This window comes from Monodon monoceros, unplaced genomic scaffold, assembly GCF_005190385.1.
Source record: "Monodon monoceros isolate NGI ecotype Baffin Bay Population unplaced genomic scaffold, NGI_Narwhal_1 Super_Scaffold_22, whole genome shotgun sequence".
Taxonomy (NCBI): domain Eukaryota; kingdom Metazoa; phylum Chordata; class Mammalia; order Artiodactyla; family Monodontidae; genus Monodon; species Monodon monoceros.
In genome coordinates, this window is record NW_021703779.1 from 105,963,392 (window position 1) to 105,970,933 (window position 7,542).

A 7,542-nucleotide genomic window follows, 5' to 3' on the forward strand; every position below is an offset into this window, starting at 1 on the left:
GGAGCAGCGGATTAAATCTCCACAATGAACTTTATGTACCCTGCATCTGTGGAACACCTGCATATACAAGGAATCATCCAAAAATTGAGGTGGTGGACTTTGGGAGCAATGATATGTATATATTTTTCCTTTTTCTCTTTTTGTGAGTGTGTATGTGTATGCTTCTTTTTGTGATTTTGTCTGTATAGTTTTGCTTTTACCATTTGTCTTAGGATTCTGTCTTTCCTTTTTTTTTTGGATAGTTTTTAGCACTTGTTATCATTGGTGGATTTGTTTTTTAGTTTGGTTGTACTCTTCTTACTTTCCGTTTTTTATTACTTTTTAATTTTCAATAATTATTTTTTAATTTTATTATAATTATTTTATTTTACTTTACATTTTTCTTTCTTTCTTTCTTTCCTTCTCCCTTTTCCTCTGAGCTTGTGGCTGACAGGGTCTTGGTGCTCTGGCCGAGTGTCAGGACTGTGCCTCTGAGGTGGTAGAGCTGAGTTCAGGACACTGGTCCACCAGAGACCTTCTGGCTCCATGTAATATTAAATGGCAAAAGCTCTCCCAGAGATATCCATCTCAATGCTAAGACACAGCTCCACTCAACAACCAGCAAGCTACAGTGCTGGACACCCTATGGGTAACAACTAGCAAGACAGGAACACAACCCCACCCATTAGCAGAGAGACGGCCTAAAATCATAATAAGGTCAGAGACACCCTAAAACACACCACCGGGCACAGACCTGCCCACCATAAAGACAAGATCCAGCCTCATCTACCAGGACACAGGCACTAGTCCCCTCCACCAAGAAGCCTACACAGCCTACTGAACCAACCTTAGCCACTGGGGGCAGACACCAAAAACAACAGGAACTACGAAACTGCAGCCTACAAAAAGGAAACCCAAACACAGTAAGTTAAGCAAAATGAGAAGATGGAGAAATACACAGCAGATGAAGGTGCAAGATAAAAATCCACCAGACCAAATAAATGAACTGGAAATAGGCGGTATACCTGAAAAAGAATTCAGAGTAATAATAGTAAAGATGATACAAAATCTTGGAAACAGAATGGAGAAAATACAAGAAACGTTTAACAAGGACCTAGAAGAACTAAAGGCCAAACAAACAATGATGAACAACACAATATATAAAATTAAAAATTCTCTAGAAGGAATCAATAGCACAGTAAATGAGGCAGAAGAATGGATAAGTGACCTGGAAGATAAAATAGTGGAAATAACTACTGTAAAGCAGAACAAAGAAAAAAGAATGAAAAGAATTGAGGACAGTCTCAGAGATTTCTGGGATAATATTAAACACACCAACATTCGAATTATAGGGGTCTCAGAAGAAGAAGAGAAAAAGAAAGGGACTGAGAAAATATTTGAAGAGATTATAGTTGAAAACTTACCTCATATGGGAAAGGAAATAGTTAATCAAGTCCAGGAAGTGCAGAGAGTCCCATACAGGATAAATCCAAGGAGAAATACACAAGACACATATTAATCAAACTATCAAAAATTAAATACAAAGAAAAAATATTAAAAGCAGCAAGGGAAAAACACCAAATAACATACAAGGGAATCCCCATAAGGTTAACAGCTGATCTTTCAGCAGAAACTCTGCAAGACAGAAGGGACTGGCAGGCCATATTTAAAGTGATGAAGGAGAAAAACCTACAACCAAGATTACTCTACCCATCAAGGATCTCATTCAGATCCAATGGAGAAATTAAAACCTTTACAGACAAGCAAAAGCTAAGAGAATTCAGCACCACCAAACCAGCTTTACAACAAATGCTAAAGGAACTTCTCTAGGGAGGAAACACAAGAGAAGGAAAAGACGTACAATAACAAACCTAAAACAATTAAGAAAATGATAATAAGAATTTACATATCGATAATTACCTTAAACGTGAATGGATTAAATGCTTCAACAAAAAGACCCAGGCTTGCTGAATGGATACAAAAACAAGACCCATATGCTGTCTACCAGAGACCCACATTAAACCTAGGGACACATACAGACTGAAAGTGAGGGGATGGAGAAAGATATTCCATGCAAATGGAAATCAAAAGAATGCTGGTGTAGCAATTCTCATATCACTAAAAAAGACGTTAAAAGAAAGACTATTACAAGAGACAAAGAAGGACACTACATGATGATAAAGGGATCAATCCTAGAAGAAGATATAACAATTGTAAATAATTATGCACCCAACATAGGAGCACCTCAATACATAAGGCAAATGCTAACAGCCATAAAAGGGGATATCAACAGTAACACAATCAGAGTAGGAGACTTTAACACCCCACTTTCACCAATGGACAGATGATCCAAAATGAAAATAAATAAGGAAACATGGGCTTTAAATGATACATTAAAAAAGATGGACTTAATTGATATTTATAAGACAATCCATCCAAAAACAACAGAATACACTTTCTTCTCAAGTTCTCATGGAACATTCTACAGGATAGATCATACATTGGGTCACAAATCAAGCCTTGGTAAATTTAAGAAAATTGAAATCATATCAAGTATCTTTTCTGACCACAACTCTATGAGACTAAATACCAATTACAGGAAAAAAATCTGTGAAAAATGCAAACACATGGAGGCTAAACTATACACTACTTAATAACCAAGAGATAACTGAAGAAATCAGAGGAAATCGAAAATTACCTAGAAAAAAATGACAATGAAAACACGATAACCCAAAACCTATGGGATGCAGCAAAAGCAGTTCAAAGAGGGAAATTTACAGCAATACAAGCCTATATGAAGAAACAAGAAACATCTGAAATAAACAATCTAAACTTACACCTAAAGCAATTGGAGAAAGAAGAACAAAAACACGCCAAAGTTAGCAGAAGGAAAGAAATCAAAAATATCAGATCAGAAATAAGTGAAAAAGAAATGAAGGAAAAAATTGCAAACATCAATAAAACTAAAAGCTGGTTCTTTGAGAAGATAAATAAAATTGATAAACCATTAGCCAGACACATGAAGAAAAAAAGGGATAAGACTCAAATCAATAGAATTAGAAAGGTAAAAGGAGAAGTAACAACTGACATTGCAGAAATACAAAGGATCATGAGAGATCACTACAAGCAACTATATGCCAATAAAATGGAAAACCTGGAAGAAATGGACACATTTTTAGAAAAGCACCACCTTCCGAGACCAAACCATGAAGAAATAGAAAATATAAACAGACCGATCACAAGCACTGAAATTGAGACTGTGATTAAAAATCTTCCAACAAACAAAAGCCCAGGACCAGCTGGCTTCACAGGTGAATTCTATCAAACATTTAGAGAAGAGCTAACACCTATCCTTCTCAAACTCTTCCAAAATATAGCAGAGGGAGGAACACTCCCAAACTCATTCTATGAGGCCACCATCACCCTGATAACAAAACCAGACAAAGATGTCACAAAGAAAGAAAGCTACAGGCCAATATCAATGATGAACAAAGATGCAAAAATCCTCAACTAATTACTAGCAAACTGACTCCAGCAGCACATTAAAAGGATCATACACCATGTTCAACTGGAGTTTATCCCAGGAATGCAAGTATTCTTCAGTATAAGCAGATCAATCAATGTGATACACCATATTAAAAAATTGAAGGTTAAAAACCGTATGAGCATCCTAATAGATGCAGAAAAAGTTTTAAACAGAATTCAAAACCATTTATGATTAAAAAAACCCTCTAGAAATTAGGCATAGAGGGAACTTTCCTCAACATAATAAAGACCATATATGACAAACCCACAGCCAACATCATTCTGAATGGTGAAAAACTGAAACAATTTCCTCTAAGATCTGGAATAAGACAAGGTTTCCCACTCTCACCACTATTATTTAACATAGTTTTGGAACTTTTAGCCACATAAATCAGAGAAGAAAAAGGAAGGAAAAGAATACAAATCGGAAAAGAAGAAGTAAAACTGTCACTGTTTGCAAGATGACATGATACTATACATAGAGAATCCTAAAGATGCTACCAGAAAACTACTAGAGCTAATCAATGAATTTGGTAAAGTAGCAGGATACAAAATTAATGCACAGAAATCTCTTGCATCACTATAAACTAGTGATGAAAAAGCTGAAAGAGAAATTAAGGAAACACTCCCATTTACCATTGTGACAAAAAGAATAAAATACCTAGGAATAAACATACCTGAGGAGACAAAAGACCTGTATGCAGAAAATTATAAGACACTGATGAAAGAAATTAAAGATGATACAAGCAGATGGAGAGATATACCATGCTCTTGGATTGGAAGAATCAACACTGTGAAAATGACTATACTACCCAAAGCAACCTACAGATTGAATGCAATCCCTATCAAAGTACCAACGGCATTTTTCACAGAACTAGAACAAAAAATTTCACAATTTGTATGGAAACACAAGAGGCCCTGTGTAGGCACAGCAATGTTGAGAAAGAAAAACAGAGCTGGAGCAATCAGGCTCCTGGACTTCAGACTATACTACAAAGCTGCAGTTATCAAGACAGTATGGTACTGGCACAAAAACCAAAATATAGATCAATGGAACAGGATAGAAAGCCCAGAGATAAACCCATGCACATATGGTCACTTTATTTTTGATAACGCAGGCAAGAATATACAATGGAGAAAAGGCAACCTCTTCAATAAGTGGTGCTGGGAAATCTGGACAGCTCCTTGTAAAAGAATTTAATTAGAGCACTTCCTAACACCATACACAAAATAAACTCAAAATGGATTAAAGACATAAATATAATCCCAGACACTATTAAACTCTTAGAGGAAAACATAGGCATAACACTCTATGACATAAATCACAGCAAGATCCTTTTTGACACACCCCCTAGAGAAATGGAAATAAAAACAAAAATAAACAAATGGGACCTAATGAAACTTAAAAGCATTTGCACAGCAAAAGAAACCTAAACAAGATCAAAAGACAACCCTCAGAATGGGAGAAAATATTTGCAAGTGAACCAACTGACAAAGGATTAATCTCCAAAATTTACAAGTAGCTCATGCAGCTCAATATCCAAAAAACAAACAACCCAATCCAAAAATGGGCAGAAGACCTAAATAAACATTTCTCCAAAGAAGATATACAGTTTGTCAACAAACACATGAAAGAATGCTTAACATCAGTAATCATTAGAGAAATGCAAATCAAAACTACAATGAGATATCACCTCACACCATTCAGAATGGCTATCATCAAAACATCTACAAATGGTAAATGCAGGAGAGGGTGTGGAGAAAAGGGAACCCTCTTGCATTGTTGGTGGGAAGGTAAATTGATACAGTCACTATGGAGAACAGTATGGAGGTTCCTTAAAAAAATAAAAATAGAACTACCATATGACCCTGCAATCCCACTCCTAGGCATATACCCTGAGAAAACCATAATTCAAAAAGGGTCATGTATCACAATGTTCATTGCAGCTCTATTTACAATAGCCAGGATATAGAAGCAACCTAAGTGTCCATTGACAGATGAATGGATGAAGAAGAAGTGGCACATATATACAGTGGAATATTACTCAGCCATAAAAAGAAATGAAATTGAGTTATTTGTAGTGAGGTGGATGGATCTAGAGACTGTCATACAGAGTGAAGTAAGTCAGAAAGAGAAAAACAAATACCGTGTGCTAACACATATATATGGAATCTAAAAAAAATATGGTTATGAAGAACCTAGGGGCAGGACAGGAGTAAAGCTGCAGACGTAGATAATGGACTTGAGGACATGGAGAGGGGGAAGGGTAAGCTGAGACAAAGTGAGAGAGTGATATGGACTGATATATACTACCAAACGTAAAATAGATAGCTAGTAGGAAGCAGCGCATAGCACAGGGAGATCAGCTCTGTGCTTTGTGACCACCTAGAGGTGTGGAATAGGGAGGGTGGGAGGGAGGGAGACACAAGAAGGAAGAGATATGGGGATATATGTATATGTATAACTGATTCACTTTGTTATAAAGCAGAAACTAACACACCATTGTAAAACAATTATACTCCAATAAAGATGTTAAAAAAATAAATAAATAAAGTGAATTGCAAGCCATTGTTAGCACTGAAGAGAGAAAAGATATTGGCTACTTTCGTAGCAGTTGAAAAGCTCCAGTGGTCCTACATAGCTCTGAGCACAAGCCATGCAGCAACTGGACATTCCATATGTAATGTCAGCTGAAGCTCCCTAGAGAGCGTTTGAGTCTCAGTACAGAACCTTCAGTCCAAAATAATCTGACCAGTTAAAAATACATAAAACAGAGCCCCAAAAAAAGAAAAAAAAGAGAGAGAGAAGAAAGAAAAGAAAACAACCAAACAAAAAAATACCCAGAGTCATATAAAAACGAGATGGCTATACAGAGTAAAAACAGAGGGAAAATATGATTTTGAAGCCAGGCTTTGGTAACAATTTTCTCTATGGCTTTAGCCAATAGCCAAAGGTGAATAAAAGGTCTATGACTGTTATCTAAGTTAATTCCACTGGAAAAACAATTCCTTCTTAATTTCTATGACCCTGAGGCAGGGGTTTCAGCTTGTTTTAGCCTCTAATAGTCTGGATATTGCTTTAGATCTCTGAGACATTTTTTGTTTTGTTTTAAAGTGTTATTGTTTAGTAAAATCATGTTATTTGTAAAATGAAATCAAGCAATATAGGAAGATAAGTTATGAAAATAAAAATCCCTTGAAATTCTAACTGTAGTAGCTTTTAGGAATGGATTTCACATGACAGCATGTTTTATTTTCCTATTCAAATCTCCTTCAAAGTAGGGCTGTGGTTCTACCTCTTCTGAGAAACCCTCTGTGATTAGATTGCTTACCTCTCACCTGTCTTTGCTTTTGATTAAGTTCTAAAAAATAATGGAAACATTCTTCAGTTAGACATTCATTAGATATAATTTATTTTTATTTTCCCTAAAAGAATGTAAGCTGCTCAAGTCAGAACATATTTTTACCTCATTTACAATATCTTATGTAGTAGTGATAACGCAGGAGACATTCAATAAGTCAATAATTTTTTACTTGTTTTGTACTACTCTTTTCTGTCACCGGGTTGACATGCCTCGTAACAAAATAGCTTCAACCGAGGAGGTCAGCGGAAGACCCAGGCCAGCAATCTCGGTCCCTCGGTAGTAAGCAAAGAATTGCAAACCATCCCCTTTAAGCGTAAGCACAAAGCAAAAATTTATTGAAACAAAGATACACTCTCAGAGAGGGAGAGAGAGAGAGAGAGAGAGAGAGAGAGAGAGAGATCAGGCTGTTTCTGTGAATCAAAAGCTGCATTCTTATACAGGCTTAAGGGCACTTTTTTTTTTGAATAAAAAAATATAAATTTTAATTTAAATTTTATCTTCTAAGGACAATGTGGTAGCTGCTAGCTGCAGGTGGCTATTTAAATAAAATAAAAATTTTAGTTCCTCAGTCATATTAGCCACATTTCAAGTGGATAATCATCACATATGGCTAACGGTTAAGATATTGTCAGTACAAATATAGGACATTTCTCTCATTTCAGAAAATTCTATT